The 18,401-nt window shown below is 55.8% G+C and overlaps 1 long non-coding RNA gene across 1 annotated transcript; it reads right to left on the bottom strand.

The window, feature by feature from the left end:
• Positions 1–2,840: 2,840 nt before the first annotated feature.
• On the bottom strand, positions 2,841–12,909 carry LOC129502671 (uncharacterized). The gene is made up of 3 exons (XR_008663000.1): positions 12,519–12,909; positions 7,069–7,268; positions 2,841–3,143 (listed from the first exon to the last, which is right to left on the bottom strand). It is a non-coding gene; the product is annotated as an uncharacterized LOC129502671 (long non-coding RNA).
• Between the last annotated feature and the right edge of the window lie 5,492 nt (positions 12,910–18,401).

Here is an 18,401-nt window from a genome sequence, read left to right as displayed (position 1 = left end):
GCCAGGCGGGGAGCACAGTCACTGCAAGAGCATTGCTATTTCTTTTTCTTTTTTTTTCATTTTTATTTATTTATGATAGTCACTCACACAGAAACAGAGAGAGAGGCAGAGACCCAGGCAGAGGGAGAAGCAGGCTCCATGCACCGGGAGCCCGACGTGGGATTCGATCCCGGGTCTCCAGGATCCCGCCCTGGGCCAAAGGCAGGCGCCAAACCGCTGGGCCACCCAGGGATCCCTATTTCTTTTTCTTTTAAAGATTTTATTTATTGATTCATGAGAGACCCAGAGACACAGCAAGGCCGAGACCCAGGCAGAGGGTGAAGCAGGCTCCACGGAGGGAGCCGGACGCGGGACACGATCCCGGGACCCGGGGTCACGCCCTGGGCTGGAGGCAGACGCCCGACCGCTGAGGCCCCCGGGCACCCCGAGGGAGCATGTCCCCTAAGGAGGGGCATCGTGCCACAGACTTCCTTCTTCATTTAGACAGCTGTTTCTTTCTTCTCAGGATGGTTTCCCGCCCGGCGCTGTTGGCAAAGGCAGGTGTTGCCACGGGACCTCCCACCAGATGGCGGCCCAGAGCCTTGCTCCAAGCGCCAACGGGCTTCCCGAGCGGGAGGGTGAGGCCGTGGCGAAGCTTCAAGCACACCAGCCCTCTGGGGAACAGAACCCGTCGGGAAGCAAAAGGCCTTCCAGGGCTGCCCCTTGTTGTGCCCAAGATCCCGAATCTGAGAAACCACCAAGGAGCCGACACCGATGCAAACTTCCGAGGGTTTATTTACAAGCTCGGGCTTGGGTCCAAGTGCACCCGACACGGCGGAGCAGGGACTTGGACCCCGAGACTAAGAGGCCTAGCAACTTTATAGGGGCCAGTGGCCCATGGGATACGCAGCAAGTTGCACAGTCATGTCGGTCCGCACGCAGGTGGCCGATTGAATTACACCTTACCCTATAGGATCCACTTGAGCTGGCCTATTACGGTCAGAATCGGCGTGCAGTCTTGGCCGGCACAAAGCAGGGTTACATTGTTATGAGCCGATTTCCGATTAGGGTGGGCCCAGTGGCTCGACTAGGGTGGGGCAGTGCCTTAAGCAATAAGCAGGTCATGTGGGGGTCATACAGGAGGTGGCGGGTGTAGCACAAAATGGAATCAGTCCTGCTCTGCTTGTCCAGGGGTAGGGGATTTTTGTTAAATTTCCTGGGTCCCACACCCCACCCCCAGCCCTGAGCAGCGCTGCCAGCTCACCTCCAGTGACACCGTCCCAGCAAGGGGCTGCGGGACACTTCTTAAACACGGTTTCTTCCAAATGGTGAAATTGAGGGGAAAAAACCCTAAAAGCTTATTATTTCATAAAACATAACACTCAAAAGATTTTGTTTTTATTTCAACTTCTTTGGGCACAGAGAATGCCAGGTGATGAGTGTGGCTGCAAAGTGTGTCTCGGTGAAGGTGAAGATGTAATGTGCAAGTCAGTAATGATATGGAACATTCGGGCTTTTTCAAAAGTGTAAGAAAGGGCAACCCCAGGGGCCCAGCGGTTTAGCGCCACCTGCAGCCCAGGGTGTGATCCTGGAGACCCGGGATCGAGTCCGGCGTCGGGCTCCCTCCATGGAGCCTGCTTCTCCCAACCCCTGTGTCTCTGCCTCTCTGTGTGTGTGTCTCTCATGAATAAATAAATAAAATCTTTTTTTTAATGTGTAAAAAATTAGTGGATTAAAAAGTATGATTTAGGTGTTTGCTGCTATCAGTTGCTCACACGTAGGTGTCTCCCATATAATGTCAAGAATCTACTCCTAAAAGTCAGACATTCTCCACAAAAATACCAGTTAGGAGTCTATTTCAAGTGGGGAAAATTGCAATGTAACTAAAAACCAGTATAACGTTGGTGTGTAAGTAACACATATAAGCGAATGTAAAATGCAAACACTTCCCTCCTGGAGTCTGGGGCGGACCACGGTGCTCACACGTCCGTCGGCAGGAATGAGGCCTCTTTCTGCCCCAGGCCTGGCCCAGGCACGCACACGCCGGTTTGTTCACCCCTGAGCTGTGCAAACGCCCTCATCTAATTACCATCCTCTGTCCATTGTTTCTGACACGGGCCTCAAGATTTCCCCCACACATTATTTTTTCAAGATTTTATTTACTTGAGAAAGAGAGAGCGAGCACGAGTGGGGTGGGAGGAGCGGCAGAGGGACAGGGAGAAGCAGACTCCCAGCTGAGCAGAGACCCTGACATGGGGCTCGATCCCAGGACCCCAGATCATGACCTGAGCCGAAGGCAGATGCTGAGCTTAACTGACTAAGCCACCCGGGGTGCCCTCTCCACACATTGTTTTGGTAAAGTTCTTTCATTGATTTGGGGGGATAGAAATATAAAAGGTTCCCGTGTAAATATTGCTGGAAAGAAAATTGAGAGATCCATATTAAAACCCAGAAGTGTTTTTTTAAGCTTTTATTTATTTGAGAGAGAGAGAGTGCGAGAGCACAAGCAGGGGGACAGGGAGAGGGAAAAACAGGCTTACCGCTGAGCATGGGGCCCAACATGGGCTGCATCCCAGGACCCTGGGATCGTGACCTGAGCCAAAGGCAGACGATTAACCTACTGAGCCACCCAGGCACCCCCAAACCAGGAAGTTTTCAATGTCAGAAATGTTACCCTTGTAGGTGTCCGTAGGCTGTGCCAGGGCTCGGTTCAGGTTTTGACGAGGCAATACCTAGGGTTTGGAAGACCATCCAAACAACTGTACACCTGGAAAAAGGTGAATATTTTTTATTTTTCAGAAATCATAGCAAAATCCAGTAACATGATGCCAGACCGTTTATGCAGGATATAATCACCAATACCAAATGCTGTTACTCATTATTTAGAGAATAAACTACAAAACTGAATACTTAGAATTATGGTAAATGGGATGCATATGATGGTTTTCACTCAAGTGAGTAGTCACCAACTCCGCTCCATCTTCGACCGCACGGGAGGGCTGCATGGCCTGGTCCCTCCGTGGTCAGCTGACACCATGTGACAGGTGTGAGAGGAAGTGGCGCCTTCATCTTCACGCCAGAGAACATGATTGCCAGAGGTCTCTTTCCCTCAGCCAGGAAGACCAGAAATATTCCAGATAATGGTCATTTCATCAGCGAGGATCCTGAAATGAAGATGGCAGTGTCAGCCAGTTCACTTATTATGACTGAGAATAAATTTACAAAGAGGAAACGAGGAATAACTCAAGTATCCATTGACAGATGAATGGATACACAAAATTGGGTATGCACACACAGGGACTATCATTCAGCCTTTAAACAGAATGAAATTCTGATATATGTCACAATTTGAAAGAACCTTAAAGTCATTGTGGTCAATGTGAAGTAATCCAGACTCGAGAAAACAAACACTTCATGATTCCCCTCGTATGAGTACCTGGAATAGTCACATAGGTAGGGACAGAATGTAAGACCGTGACCACCAGGGCCTGGCGGTGGGGTGGGGCGTGGGGAGTTATGGTTTAATAGGTCCAGAATTTCACCGTGGGATGATAAAAAAAGTTCGGGAAATGAACAGTGGCAATGGCTGTACAAGAATGTGAACGAGGGCAGCTCGGGGGGCTCGGCGGTTTAGCACCTGCCTTCGGCCCAGGGTGTGATCCTGGAGACCCGGGATCGAGTCCCACGTTGGGCTCCCTGCATGGAGCCTGCTTCTCCCTCTGCCTGTGTCTCTGCCTCTCTTTGTGTCTCTCATGAATAAATAAATAAAATCTTAAAAAAAAAGAATACGAATGAATTCAATGCCACTGATCCATACACTTTAAAATGGTTAAGATGGTAAATTTTGTGTTTTACACATTTTATTTATTTTTTTATTTTTTTTACATTTTATTTTTTTTAAAGATTTTATTTATTTATTCATGAGAGACAGAGAAAGAGAGAGAGAGAGAGAGAGAGAGGCAGAGACACAGGCAGAGGGAGAAGCAGGCTCCATGCCTGGAGCCCAACGTGGAACTGGATCCTGGGCCTCCAGGATCACACCCTGGGCCGAAGGCAGGTGCTGAACTGCTGAGCCACCCAGGGATCCCTGTTTTACATATTTTAACACAATATAAAATGTATTTTATTTTTTGAATTCTTAAATTTTTATTTTTTTTAATTTTTAAAAAGCTTTTATGTATTCATTCATGAGAGACACAGAGAGAGAGGCAGAGACACAGGCTCCATAGAGGGAGCCCGATGTGGGACTCGATCCTGGATCCCAGGATCATGCCCTGGGCCAAAGGCAGGTGCTCAACCGCTGAGCCACCCCGGTGTCCCTAAATTTTTTTTTAAAGATTTTATTTATTTATTCATGAGAGACACAGAGAGAGGCAGAGACACAGGCAGAGAGAGAAGCAGACTCCATGCAGGGAGCCCGACGTGGGACTCGATCCCAGGACTCCAGGATCATGCCCCGGGCCGAAGGCAGGCACTAAACCGCTGCGCCACCCAGGGATCCCCCTAAATTTTTTTTAAAGTTTTATTCATTTATGTAATCTCTATGCCCAATCTGGGGCTTGAACTCATGACCCCAGGACCAAGAGTTGCATGTTCCTTCCACTGAGCCAGCCAAGAACTGAAAAAAAAATTTTTTTTTAAGTTATCAAATAGAAATTCTGGAGTTGGTTAGTATAATCACTGAAATAAAAAATTCACTCTAGGGGCTCAACATCAAATTTGAGCAGAGAAAAGAATTATTGAAGTTGAAGATGCATCAATTGAGATTATCTCGTCTTAGAAACAGAAAAAGAAATTAAGAAATGTACAGCACTTCAGAGATCTGACGTGTACCCAATGTGCGGTGACATATTCAAAGTGCTAAAAGAAAAAAAGACAACTGATAATTCTATATCCAGCAAAACCATTCTTCAAAAATGAAGAAAAACCTAAGATATTCTTAGTAATAATAAAGAAAAGCTGGAAGAGTTTGTTGTTAGTGGACCTGACCTACAGGGAATACTGCAGGGAGTCCTTCAGGCTGAAATGGAGGGGCACTAGACAATCACTGAGTTTCACATGAAGAAATTCAAAGCCCCAGTAAAGAAGAGTGCAAAGATAAATAGAAGACACAGTGTAAGTGTAGTTATTGTTTGTAACTGCCTTTTTTTCTCCTGACCTAAAGGACAACTACACGAGCAATATAAATCTAAGTTGGTGCTCATACAATATATAGAATGGTAATTTGTGACAATAACAGCAAAAATGGTGGAATTGAGCTATATAGGAGCAGTGCTTTAGAATGCTACTGAAGTGTAGTTGGTAATAATCCAAATTAGATTGTTATCAATTAAAATGATAATGATAATCTGCAGGGGCGACCACTCAGAAAATAGCTATTTTTAAAAAGGAAAGACCGGGGATCCCTGGGTGGTGCAGCGGTTTGGCGCCTGCCTTTGGCCCAGGGCGCGATCCTGGAGACCCGGGATCGAATCCCACGTCGGGCTCCCGGTGCATGGAGCCTGCTTCTCCCTCTGCCTATGTCTCTGCCTCTCTCTCTCTCTCTCTCTGACTATCATAAATAAATAAAAATTTAAAAAAAATAAAAATAAAAAAGGAAAGACCTGGAGTGGATATTAATATCAGACAAAACAATATTTGAGACAAAAGTTATTACTAGAGACAAAGACATCTATGAAATGATAAAAGTGTCAATCCCTCAGGGTGTCTGGAGGGGCTCACCATCTGACTCTTGATCTCAGCTCAGGTCTCAAGCTCAGGGTCATGAGTTCAAGCCCTCCATTGGGCTCCAGGCTGAACGTGGAGACTACTTAAAAAAAAAAAAGGTGTCCATCCAGAAGACATGACATTTATAAACATATACGTACCCAACAACGGAGACTCAAAATACGTGAAGCAAAACCTGACAAAATTAAAGAAGAAACTGATAATTCGACAATAATAGTTGGAAGTGTCAATACCCAACTTTTGTAATACATAGAACAATTAGATGGAAGATCAGCAAAGAGAAGACCCAAACAACAGTATAAGCCAAGTAGATCTAAAGGACATAATAGAACATCCCACGAAATCACGCATAATCTTCTCAAGTGTATGTGAAACTTTCTCCAGGGCAGATCATAGGTTAGGCTATAAAATAGGTCTCAATACATTTAAAAAGATTGAAATCATGCAAAAGATATTCTCTGACCAAAATAGAATGAAAGTACAAATCAAGGGAAAGCAAGAAATTTGGAACTCTCACACATCTGTGGAAATTAAACAGCACACTCCTAAAATACTAATGGTCAAAGAGGAAATTCCAAGGGAAATTAGAAAGTACATTGAAATGACTAAAAACAAAACCACAACATATCAAAGCTATGGGAAGTGGTAAAAGCAGTGCTCAGAGAAATTTATATCTTTAAATACCTATACTGAAAAGATCAAACAACTCAAATTAATAACTAACCTTTCACCTTAAGAAACTAGAAAAGAAGAGTAAACTAAATCCAAACCCAAAGCAAGCAGAAAGATGGGAATAATAAGGATGAGAGCAGAAACAGGGAAAAGGAAAACAGTAGGAGGGCAGCCCGGGTGGCTCAGCGGTTTAGCCACCCCTTCAGCCCAGAGCCTGATCCTGGAGACCCGGGATCGAGTCCCACATCAGGCTCCCTGCATGGAGCCTGCTTCTCCCTCTGCCTGTGTCTCTGCCTCTCTCTCTCTGTCTCTCATGAATAAATAACTAAAATCTTTAAAAAATAATAAAATAAAATAAAATAAAATAAATAAAATAAAATAAAATAAAATAAAATAAAAACCTCCTACAAATCAATGGTATGGTTCTGGTATAAGGACAGACATACATATCAGTGGAAAATAAGTGAGGCTTGATCAATTAATTTTGGACAAGGATGTGAAGATCATTCAGTGGGAAACAATAATCTTTTAACAAATGGAGCTAGGACAGCTGGATGTTCACATGCCAAAGAATGAGCTGGACACCCACCATATGTTATACACAGAAATTGACTCAAGATGGACCAAACACCTAAATTAAGAGCCAACCATTGAACTTTTAGAAGAAACATAGAAGTAAATTTTGGTTACCTTGAATTAAGAATTTTTTCTTACTGGGGCACCCGACTGGCTCAGCCAGATAAATGTCCGACTCTTGGTTTCCATTCAGGTCGTGTGTGATCCTGGGGTGGTGAGATTGAGCCCTGTGTCTGGCTCCGAGCTTAGCCCAGAGTCTGCTTGAGATCCTCTCTCCCTCCTGCTCCCGGCTTGCATGTACACTCTCTGTTCCTCTAAAATAAATAAATAGAATCTTAAAAAAAAAAACACAACAATTTCTTACAAAGACACCAAATGCATAAGTAATCAGAAATGTTAGACGTCATCAAAACTAAAACTTCCTGCGCCTAAAGGTCACCATCTAGAAAGCAAGAAGACAATGCACATAACGGGAGAAAACATTTGGAAATCACTAGCTGATAGGGGACTTGTATTTAGAATCCATAAAAGGTACTTATGATTCAACAGTAGAAAAGAAACTTTTAATTTAAAATTTTTTTAATTTTATTTAATTTTTTTATTTATTCATGAGAGACACACAGAGAGAGGCAGTGACACAGGGAGAGGGAGAAGCAGGCTCCATGCAGGGAGCCCGATGTGGGACTTGATCCCGGAACCCCAGGATGACATCCTGGGTGGAAGGCAGGCACTAAACCACTGGGTCACTGGGTGTCCCAAAAGAAAACTTTTTAAATAAGCAAAGGATTTGAGTGGACATTTTCCAAAGGAGATCTACAAACGCTTAAGAAACACGTGGAAAGATGCTCAAAGTCATTAGTCACGAGGGAAAGGCAAATCAAAACCACAGTGGGATAGGACTTGACCTTCAGAGGATGGCCAAAATTTAAAAAGAAACAAACAAGCAGGAAATAGCAAGTGTTGAAACTGGAATCTTCACGCTGGCGGGACCTGGTGGGAACTGGTGGGAACTGGCCAGAAGGTGAAATGGCCCGGCCGCTTTGGAGAGCGGGGTGCGGGCAGGTCCCACAGCTCCACTCCCAGGGGCTAGGGAGGAATTTTAAGAGAATTGAAAACCAGTGTCCAGGGCGCTGGGGTGGCTCCGTGGTAGAGCCTGTCTGCCTGGGCTCAGGGCGTGACCCCGGGGTCCTGGGATCGAGTCCCGTGTGGGGTTCCCCACAGGGGCCCGCTTCTCCCTCTGCCTGGGTATCCACCTCTCTGTATGTGTCTCATGAATAAACAGATAAAATCTATTAATCAATCAATTAATTGTTAATTAATTAATAATTAATTAATAGCGGTCCTTGCAGGGAGTCTGGGCGACTCAGTGGGTTGACCATCCTACTCTTGGTTTTGGCTCAGGTCATGATCTTGGGCTTATGAGATCGAGCCCCACATTGGGGTCGGGCGCCCTGCAGAGTCTGCTTGAGACTCCCCCTCGCCCTCTGCCCCTCCCCTGCCTGCACTGGCTCGCAGCACACGCGCGTGCTCTCTCTCTCAAAAATAAATCTTAAAAAAAATGGAAAGATTGACCCTTGCAGACAACGTGCTGCTGGATCTTGTTTGTGCTTTTTTCAAATCCAATCCAAGAGTCTCTTCTAACTGGCGAGTCTAGCGTGCGCCCACCTGCCACTGACTGCGCATCTTCTGTTTCCTGCGCTTTGCATTTGTTCCTTTCCTCCCCCCTTGTCTGTTGCCCACCGCACGAATCTAGTTTTCTTCCGTTGATCTTAAAAAGAACTGTCTTTTGTATTTCTGTTCTCATTTTTGCTGCTCTCTGAGTCAGTCCTGTCCCTTGTCCTTCTCTCTGTCCCCTCTCCCGCGCTGCTGGCCTCTCCCAGCCCCACGGCCACCCTCAGAGCCAGGTCGGGGTCGCTGGCCTTGTCCCTGGGCTCCTGGGGCCACAATGTCTCCTTTATTGTGGGCTGGACACCCCGACACCCCACTCCCCCACCCTTGGTCCATTTGTTTCTTTTCTTATTTCCTTCTTCCTGTTAGCTCCAAAGGGCTCCTGGGAGGGCTGCCCCCCCCAGAGCATTGTTGTTGTTATGATAATGGGGGAGCCAGGGAGGGGGGGAGCCAGGGAGGTGCAAATCCCAGCCCTCCCAGGCGTGAAGACAGCACTCCCTTGTCTGGCCCGGGCCCTGTCACAGGCTCCCGCCCCCCCCTCCCCCCACGGTTGTAGAATCTCCCTCTTGTCTCTGGACTGTTTGGTCCCACTGCCGTGTCAGGGCCCACTTTCCCGGTCTCTCCCTGACCAGGCCCTTGGTCCTCCACTCCGGGAAACTGAGTCCCATCGCTGCTTCAGACACTCGGCAGGGCTTGTTCAGGTGGCGTCTGGGACCCCCTGCACCGGATGTCGGCCTCCGCCCCTGCGGCACTGGGTTTCCTTCTGTGGTTCCATCTCCTTTTCCTGCCCAGCTGCCAGCAGGGCCCCCAGTGGCCCCTGCCGTCAGGGCAGCGGAGGGACCAGGCCAGGGCGCAGTGGGCCGGAGCCTGAGGAGCTGCCCTGCACTGCCCCCCCTGCACCCCCACTGGGTGTCCGGGGGCCCTTGGGAGGGCTGTCCGGAGCCCAGGCTCCCCTTCCTGCTTCAGGAGCTCCTCCGGGGCTGGCTCGGAGGGAGGAGCCTGCAGCCCACCCCGTGGGGCACACACGGGTGACACAGGAGGGCAGTTCTGGGCGGAGGGCTGGAAGGGTGCAGGGGCTCTCGGCGGGGGGCTTTGCGGGGGATCCGAGAGCCTGAATATGGGGCCAGAGGGAACAGGGAGTCTGAGGCTGTGGGGCCCACTAGGGTCCCCATGGTTGTGTCATCAGCCCTAAGCCCCAGAACCAAAGTACACGGCAGCACTTAGGGTCACCCCAGGTTGGCATCCAACCCCCCCCGGCCCCCGCCCAGCTGCTCAGGGAGCTCAGCCTCCCTGTAGGAGGGTGTCCCCGACTCCCCTGAGTCCTCTGCTCCCCCCCCACACCCGGGGCATGTAACAGGGAGATGCCCAGGCCTCAGGCTACATGTGGGCACGGGCCCAAAGTAACATCATGCTCAGGCGTAGAGCTCCAGGTGGGCACAGGTGGGACTAACGGATGGGGTGGCGCAGGAGGGGCCGGGGGCACCTGTCGCCAAGCAATGCACACCGCAGCTTAAAACAACAGAAGCTAGGGGATCCCTGTGTGGCGCAGCGGTTTGGCGCCTGCCTTTGGCCCAGGGCGCGATCCTGGAGACCCGGGATCGAATCCCACATCGGGCTCCCGGTGCATGGAGCCTGCTTCTCCCTCTGCCTGTGTCTCTGCCTCTCCCTCTCTCTCTGTGACTATCATAAATAAATAAAAAAATTTAAAAAAAATTAAAAAAAAAAAAAAAAAAAAAAAACGACAGAAGCTCCTGCTCCTCCCAGGCCCGGAGGCCAAAGGTCCAAGCTCAGGTGGTAGGTGGGGCAGCTCCTCCCGGAGGCTCGGGGGCGTCCCAGGCCTTGCTCCAGCTGCTGGAGGGGCCGCCACCCGGGCGCCCTGGGCTGGGGTGCCCGTTCGTCTCCGCTGCCGCCATCGGGCCTCTCCGTGCGTCTCTGTCCCAGCGGGACGCCCGTCCTCCCTGCGGAGGGCTCGGCCTACCGCGCTGGGGCCTCACTGCAACCAGCCGGGCCAGCTGCCGGGGGCCTGCTCCCAACCGCGCTCGGCCTGAGCTCCTGGGGGCTTAGGATTCCAACATATCTTGGGGGGGGGGCAGTTCAACTTATCATCACCAACAAGTGACAAGAGTTTCGCCCCCACAAGCCTGGCTGGTCAGCCCTAATGAAGAGCACATTTGTGGGTCCCTCTGCTTTTTAAATACAAATAGAACTATGGACCTCCTCCCTGTAGTGTCCACATCCTAGTCCCTTCACCTGTGAATGAAAAAGACAGATCTCTGCAGATGTAAGCGGATTAAGGATCTTGTGATGAGACCTTCCTGGGTTATCCAGGCGGGCCTTACATCCAATGACAAATGTCACTGTAAGAGACACACACGGGTGAAAAGAGGCCACGTGGACATGGCCACAAGCCAGGGGCACAGGAGCCCCAGTGGCTGGAAGAGGCGGGAAGCATCTTCCCCAGAGCCCCCGAGGGAGCATGGCCCCAACGCCCTGATTTCAGCGTCCAGTCCCCAGACTGTGGGAGGGGAAACTTCTGTGTTTCAGGCCCTGTGTGTGCAGTCGTGGTCACAGGGGCCCAGGGCACGGGCAGCTCCGCGTCCTACACAGGCAGGAGCATTCTATGACCCCGGGCCTCACTTACCTCGCAGGGCCCGCAGCTGGTGCAGCTCCTTGGGGTGCCCCGCATGGCCCCTCCTTCCCACAGCTGCGCCCCGTCTACTGCGGGGCACGGATTGCGGCTCCCCAGGTGCGTGGGGCCGTGTGTCCTGCCCTCGCCAGCCAGGTGGTGCTGGGCTGCCCTCACCCTGCCTCTCTTTAAGAGCACGGGGGTGTCTTCGGGGAAAGGCCCAGACTCGGCAGGGACCACCGCGGAGCGCACTTGGCTCACGGGACAGACCCAGCTGCAGGGGCGTCTCCTTTGGCCCTGTGGCCCCCCTTCTTCCCGCTCAGGTCGGCCCATCATTTGCTGTGCCCCACCTGGAAGACCCAGGGGCCCCACGCGGCCTGCTGTGTCATGGGAGCTGGAGAACAAATCCAGGGAGAAGCGGGCCGGACGCGGCCCTAAGAGGTGGGAGGCGGGGTCAGCAGGCCCCTCCACCGCAGCCGCGGCCACGGCAGCCTGCGCACGTGCCCACCTCGAACCATGCCCTCCAGATCGGGCCCAGGGCTCGGCCGGCAGCCCAGGCTCGGATTGGGTGCTGAGGGCGAGGTCCGGGTGGGGAGCGGGGAGAGCCTAGACACGCACCTCCCGCTCTCCCCAGTGGAACCTGGGGCAGGTCGCTTGGCCCAGGTGCCTCCAACCTGATTGGATTCATTGACTAGTTCAGGGTTACTGGTGCACCCACTGTGCGCCTGGCACGGGGATGAGCCCTGGGGACCTGGGGGTTTCTGACGAGAGGGAGATGGACTTTAACTCAGACGCTGCCGAAGTGAGGGGGGTCCTCGCCGGGAGGGCGGGGAAGCCGAGCCGTGGCATCCGCTGCCCAAGCTGTCCCGAGGCCGTAACTGGCTCTCCTCCCCCTGCACCCTACGCTCCCGCCTCCCAGTCGAGGTGCTGGACCCGCGTGTGCATGAGGGCCCGGATGCCCGGCAGCATCCTAGCGGACCCTGGGCCTCACACACGCCTCAGCCCCTCGGCAGCAGCAGCGCAGCCTCCTGGCGAGTCTCGTCAGCCACTCCGGAGACTGCTGGTCCATCGGTATGTGGAGCCCAAAGGAACCAGGGGCGCCCAAGGGCCTAGGTTCAGGTGAACCCCCAGCTGTGTCACCGGGAGGAAGCAGGCCTCCCCGGATCCAGGCCCCCCGGACCTGCAGCGCACGATGGGAGGCGCTGACTCACCCCCACAGGGGCCCCTGGGGCCTGCTTGCACCCTTCACGCCCAGACCCACAGAGCTCACCTGTGCGCAGAGCGGTTACGGGCTCCAGACCTACACCCATCTCTGAGGACGGCGCTCAGCCTCGCAGGTGTAGCTCCAACCACCTTACGGCTGCCAGGCGTGGCCGTACGGAGGACGACTGCGGGTCCCGTGGCTCCTGCCCGCTGTGTCACCTCCGTCGCCATGAAGTGACTGGTTCGGGATTGTCTTATGCAAAATCCTATGTAGGCAAATCCCTGTCGCTCTGAGGCCTGGGAACGCGTTCCCTTCTGTAGCCATGGAGAAAGAGGACCACGAGCCCCGGCATTGTTGTGGCATGATGACAAGGCCATTATATGTCATGACAGGGTGGCTCACACGGCTGCCCTTGTCTCAGCCCGGCCATGGGATCCCACGGTCCAGCGGTGCACGGAGTATCACGCCCGTCCTCTGACGCGAGAATGTCCTGGTCAGGGGCCAGGGGACACTGGGATGCTCTGTGTAGACTCTGCCCAATCCCAAGAGTGGAGACGGATGGATGGACAAAGGAAACAGGGAAGCCCCTTCCGCCAGAACAGCACGCAGGGGCTGGGGCAGAGCTGGGCAGGGCCTGGCGCGACTTTAGCTAATTTAGGCCGCGAGGAGCCCCTGCGGGCCAGGCCATCAGGGCGTCTGCTGCCCCGCCGTCGGATTTTCTTGGCAGCGGGTCAGGAGCTCAGAGTGCCTCGCTCGTGCTGCCCTCTGCTCTCCGAGGCCACCCGAGGGTAACGGGGTTGTCCGGCCAGGGGCGCGTCAGACCCCAACACGGGTCTACGAATGCAGCTGCTCCTCCTGCAATTTCCGTCTGTGCGCCCCCAGACTCGGGCTCAGACGTGGCATGAGGCCCGCGGGAGGCTGGGAGGGGATCTGTCCTCTGAGCTGCCACCACTCCCCTGCTCTGACGTGGGCTGAGGCTGGTCACGCTTGCCCGGGGCGCCCCGAAGTCACTGGCCACCTCCTCCCTCCCGTCTGCCCTTGGCTCCAGCAACAGCCGCAGCCCCTTTCCCCGTGAGGCCCGGTCACTCGGAGCCACTCCCTCCCCACCTCTGGGCCGCAGGACCCCGTGTGCCCCCCTCTGTGGGCAGGAAGCCAGGCTGCCCCAAGCAGCCCCAAAAGGCCACAGACTGGGAGGTTTAGAGTAACGAGGGTCCGAGGTCCATGCTGTCCAGTCCCGGAGGGAGAAGTCCCCTCTGAGCCTCCCTGCTGAGTCTGCCCTGCACCCCCAGCTTTGGGCGCTGGGCTGCCACCCCTCGGGTCCAGCCTGGGGCTGCACCACGTCAAGCCCTGCCTCTGTCACCACGCGGCGCCCTCCCCACCTGCCTGCACACGTCGTGCTCACGCCGCTCTCTCATGTGGACACCAGCCACACTGGATGAGGGCCACCCGAATGACCTCATCTTAACTTGGTTACATCACCTGCAAAAACCCTATTTCCAAGTAAGGTCAGATTCCCAGGTGCCAGGTGAGGGTTTGGTTTCAACATATCTTTTTTGGAGACACAGTTCAACCCTGTAAGAGCTGGTGACCCAATGACAGCCAATGCGATTTTTTAGGATTTGTGGGAGTGGCAAACGGGTTGAGGTGCTAGGGCTGCCGGCATGCCTATGCCGCAGATGACCTAAGAAGGTAACCAAATAACAGAAGTGGGAGTCAGGGAAGGGGTGAGAACCAGCAGGATGGTCCTGCCTGATGGCCTGGGCCAAGTCCCCACCCCCCAAGGCCTGCCTCGCTTCTGCTGCCTGTGAACCTTCTGGGAAAGTTCCCTCACTAGTGACCCCAACAATCTCCACTGATGAGAAATCAGTGCTAGGAGTGGACTCGAAGGGCTGCGGCCCCCGATGACGTGGGGTGGGGGGCACGGACGCCACCCCTGCTCGGAGACTTTGGTGACACACTCGGCCGGGAGGACGTAGGACGACGTAGAAACAAGAGGCTCCCCCCGCCACCCGGCCTGAGCCGCGAAGGACTCTGCGGGGCTGACAGGGGCAGGCGGCGCCCAGCTGGCCGGTCTCTTCCTCGCTCTTCCCTTAACCCAGCTGAGGTGGGCTTGCGGCGTCGGGGGCAAGTCTAGGGCCTTCCTGCCCTCCGCGGGGCCACAGGGCCCCACCTGGACCTGCCACGTGGCCGCTGTTCCCCCGGCACTCGGTGCAGGTCCCTCGGGTGCCAGGATCCCCCGGACTCTGGGCTTCTCTGTCACAGAGACACATGCACTGGTAAGTGACAAACTGTGACTCTTGCCACGTCTTCTCCTGGGAAGTGCTTCCATCTTGCAAAGAAAAGCCGCTTCTCATTTGAACTCACGCCTCCTGCCCGTGGGGACAGGGACGGAGGTGGGAAATGGGTGTTCCCCTGAGGCGTTCTAGGGGACAGCCCCGCCCGTGCCAGGACCCCCTCTGGGGGTCCCTGTTGGTGGCCCCTCCCTGACCCCTCCTGGCCATCCTAGCTCCCCACCCCAAACCCTGGAGGCCTCAGGCGCTCAGCCACTAGGCCCCCTCCCTCCACGCTGGCTCTTGCACGTGGGCTCCGGCCAGGCCCCCGCTGCCTGCCAAGCCCCCTCGAGCTCAGGGCCACGCCCCACCAAGGGCTGGCCCTGTCCCTGGCCCAGGTGGGGAGCGGGATGCTCGGCGAGGCGGGGGCCCCCGCAAGTGGTGCCCGGGGAGCAGCGCAGTACGTCTTGGGAGAGGACGCGGCCGTGGCTTCAGCAAACCAATTTCTGGTGTGCATGCAGACAGCCCAGAGGTCAGGGCGACTACTCGCGGCTGTGTGACCGTCTCTCAGTGTGGGACGAGGGCCACGTGGCCGACGTGGAGTCCCGCTGCGTGGCTGTCCCTGCCCAGGAGGAGCCTGGCTCAGCCCCAGACCCCGGCCCAGGTACCCCTGGGAAAGGCCGAAGGCCACCCCATATCTGCTCTAAGGCATCCCAGGCCCCGGCCTCCGCATCCTCAGACACAGGCTTTTGGCCAGCTCTGCAGGGGTGCAAACAGAAGTCTGACCCAGCCCTGTTTGGGGTGGGGAGCCAAACCCACAGACCGGGCTTCAGGAGCCGGGGCGCCCACTGCCCCCTCCCTACAGGAAGCCTGAGGAAGAGTGGGGAGAAGCGGGCAGGGGCCTGGAGGCCAGATGGGGCGCTGGTCCAGAAACTCCTTGGGCATGGAGAGGACACCCCGGCCCTTGGGTGGGCACAGGGGGATATCTGTGTGCCCAGGCTCCCTCCGGGGTCCACGCACAAGGTGCTCTCTGGGCTGAGGGTGGAGGTGAAGAGCAGAGTTTGAAGCGCAGGGTGGGCCACGCCGTGGTGTGGGACGGGTGAGCCCCATCCACCCATGCTGCGTCTGCAGCCTGCCCTGGCCTGTCTGCCCGCCACCCCACCCAACATTTTCCGATGGAAAGTTCCCAGGGCAACGGCGGCACAAACCCCACGAAGAGGACGGGCCCGGGCAAGGGCCAGTCTGAGTGGTTCCAGGTTGTGGGGTGGGAGGGCCTGGGGGGGGCTATGCTGTCAGGTAGTTGAGGGGGCCAGACCATGCCTCCAGGCTCCCCTAAAGGCTGGGATTGGCCTGCTTGGCAGGCTGGATCTCTGGGTGCCCCTCCGCAGGCAGGGTCCGGACTCACATGGTGGTGGACACAGGAGGTCCTCGGCTTGTCTGGGGGGCGTAGTGTCCACTCTTTGGTAGCAGCCACAGCATACGGAGGAATGAATGAATGACTGGGCCCACGCAGTTGCCTCCGTGACCCCAGACAGAACACATGTTAGAAAACCAGGAGCTGGTGGTAGGGACCTGGGAGCGCGCCCTCTGGGGGGGTCACCCCTGTGGAAGGGCCTGGGCGAAGGGCCTTCCAGGCTGGAGGAGGCGCTGGCTCCTTCCAAGTTGGTTGGGGAAGGGTGTGACCAAGGTGTGGGGTTCCTGGAAGCGAGAGCTACCAGTGGGGAGTGCCGTGTCGGGAAGCCTTGGCTGGGGGGAGGCGGGTGACCAGGCCCCAAAGGAGGGAGAGGCCAGTGCGGGCCATGGGGCGGTGGGAGGAGGTGCAGCCCAGCGGGCTCCAACAAGGCTCAGGAGGGGTCCTCGTGACTGCAGAGGAGGAGGGGAGTACACCCACAGCCCCTGGTTGGCCTGTCCAGCAGAGGGGCTCCCCAAAGTGTGTGCCTTGCCCCCACTTCCACTGACCCGCAGGTCACACACAAGGCAGGCTCGGTACCCACGACGAAGGGCCCCTCCCCAGCCCCACAGCAGTGCCGGCGGGCTGGAGGGGGCCTGGTTGGGGGTGCAAGCCCTCTGTGCCCTCCACTGCGTAAGGAACCGAGGAGGTGTTGAGAAGCTCTTGCCCTGCGGCCCCTTTGCCCAGCCTGTCCCCCACTCTCACGGCCGAGGCCCTGGGACTCTTCTCGTTGGCTGCACACGGCGTCTTCCCTGAGTGGGAGTGTCCACATCCCTCCCTTCAACGAGGACAGCAGCCAGGGCGGCAGGAGGCCTGGCACTAATCACGCCGCAACCACCTTCCGAATAAGGTCACGTTCCGAGGGGCTCGGGGCTTAAGACTTCAACAGTGAACCTGGGGAGGGACACGATCCTGGCCGAGGCCCACAGCTGCCCCCAGGCCAGGCGCCCCCCCGCCCTCCTCCCGCCCTGACGGCCCGCCTGTGTCATGAGGAAGCAGCTCCGGCACAGGGTGGGCGGCTCGGGGTGGGGGCGCCGAGGGGGACAGAGGTAGCGGGGCAGGCAGGCGATGAGGCTCCTCTGGTGACGGGCTCCCGTGGGCGCCGGGGGGAGCAGCCCCGTCCGTGTCTTCGCCGTGGAGGGGCCTAGCCCTGTGGGGAGGGGCTGCCCCCGTGGGCACCAACCCAGGGCCTGCTGCTGGCGCCACCGGGTTGCCTGGCTCCAGCACCGAGGGCTTCAAGACAGAGGTCAGCCTGCTACTCTGCTCCCCACCCCTGCTGCCTCAGCACCGCTCTGGGCGGTGCCCCCTGGAAGAGTCAGTGATACCCTCCAGGGCCCCTCTGTGGACGAGCTGCTGGACGCACAGGCGGAGTCAGGCCAAGCGTGCAGGGCCAAAGCACGGCCTGTGGGCCATGTGGCCACCTCCTGGACCAGGCCAGGGTTAGTACGGTAACACTGCTCTTGAGGGGCCTGGGACCCCCCTCCTTGGACCCTCCGGCCCACAGAGCCTCCAGTCGGAGCAGAGTAGCTGCTCCACCAGGCATAGCAGCTGCAGGAGACGATGGCCACGGTAGAGCAGTGGGCAGGACTGGGCCTAGAGGGATCACCTCCCTCCTGACACCGCTGCCCCTCCCCCTAATTCCGTGAGCACCCCACCACCACCACTGCGGAGGCAGACCTAGGCCTGGGGCTGGGGGAGCGGCCCGTGGCCCTGGGAGCCGCTGGACAGGTCCACTGGGCTGCAGCTACTGGTCAGCTTGGGGGTCTGAGGAGGACAGTCACCCAGGCTTGCCCCCAGGTGTCCTGGGAGGGCTGACCTGAGGGCTACCACAAGAAACGGGTGATGCAGAGAGAGGACCAGGGGCACCAGGACTTGCCCGTGCCCAAGCACGTGCGAGACAAGCCTGGCCAGCCTCATACTTCCTTCTCACAGTGAGGGCCGGGCACATACCTGGATTTCATGGCTGGGCAGCAATGCTACCTGGTTGGCTTGGCCATGGGAAGGAGTGGCTCTGAGGCACTCTCTGGGCCACAGGCCACAGCCAGCATAGCCATGCTTCCCTGCAGGACATCATGAGCATGGTCCTGGTGCCTGGTGAGCCGGGCTGGGCATGGTCGCAGGTGGCCCCGCATACCTTGCTGGGACATGGGTCCATGCCAGAGCTCACTAACCTGTTGGGGTCAGGGCTCTCCAGTGGCCGGGAGCAGCCACAACATGGCAAGTGTGGGC

This window comes from Nyctereutes procyonoides, unplaced genomic scaffold, assembly GCF_905146905.1.
Source record: "Nyctereutes procyonoides isolate TBG_1078 unplaced genomic scaffold, NYPRO_anot_genome, whole genome shotgun sequence".
In the NCBI taxonomy this organism is placed as follows: domain Eukaryota; kingdom Metazoa; phylum Chordata; class Mammalia; order Carnivora; family Canidae; genus Nyctereutes; species Nyctereutes procyonoides.
The sequence above is the reverse complement of the archived record's forward strand: the minus strand, read 5'-3'. Positions and strand labels throughout refer to the sequence as shown.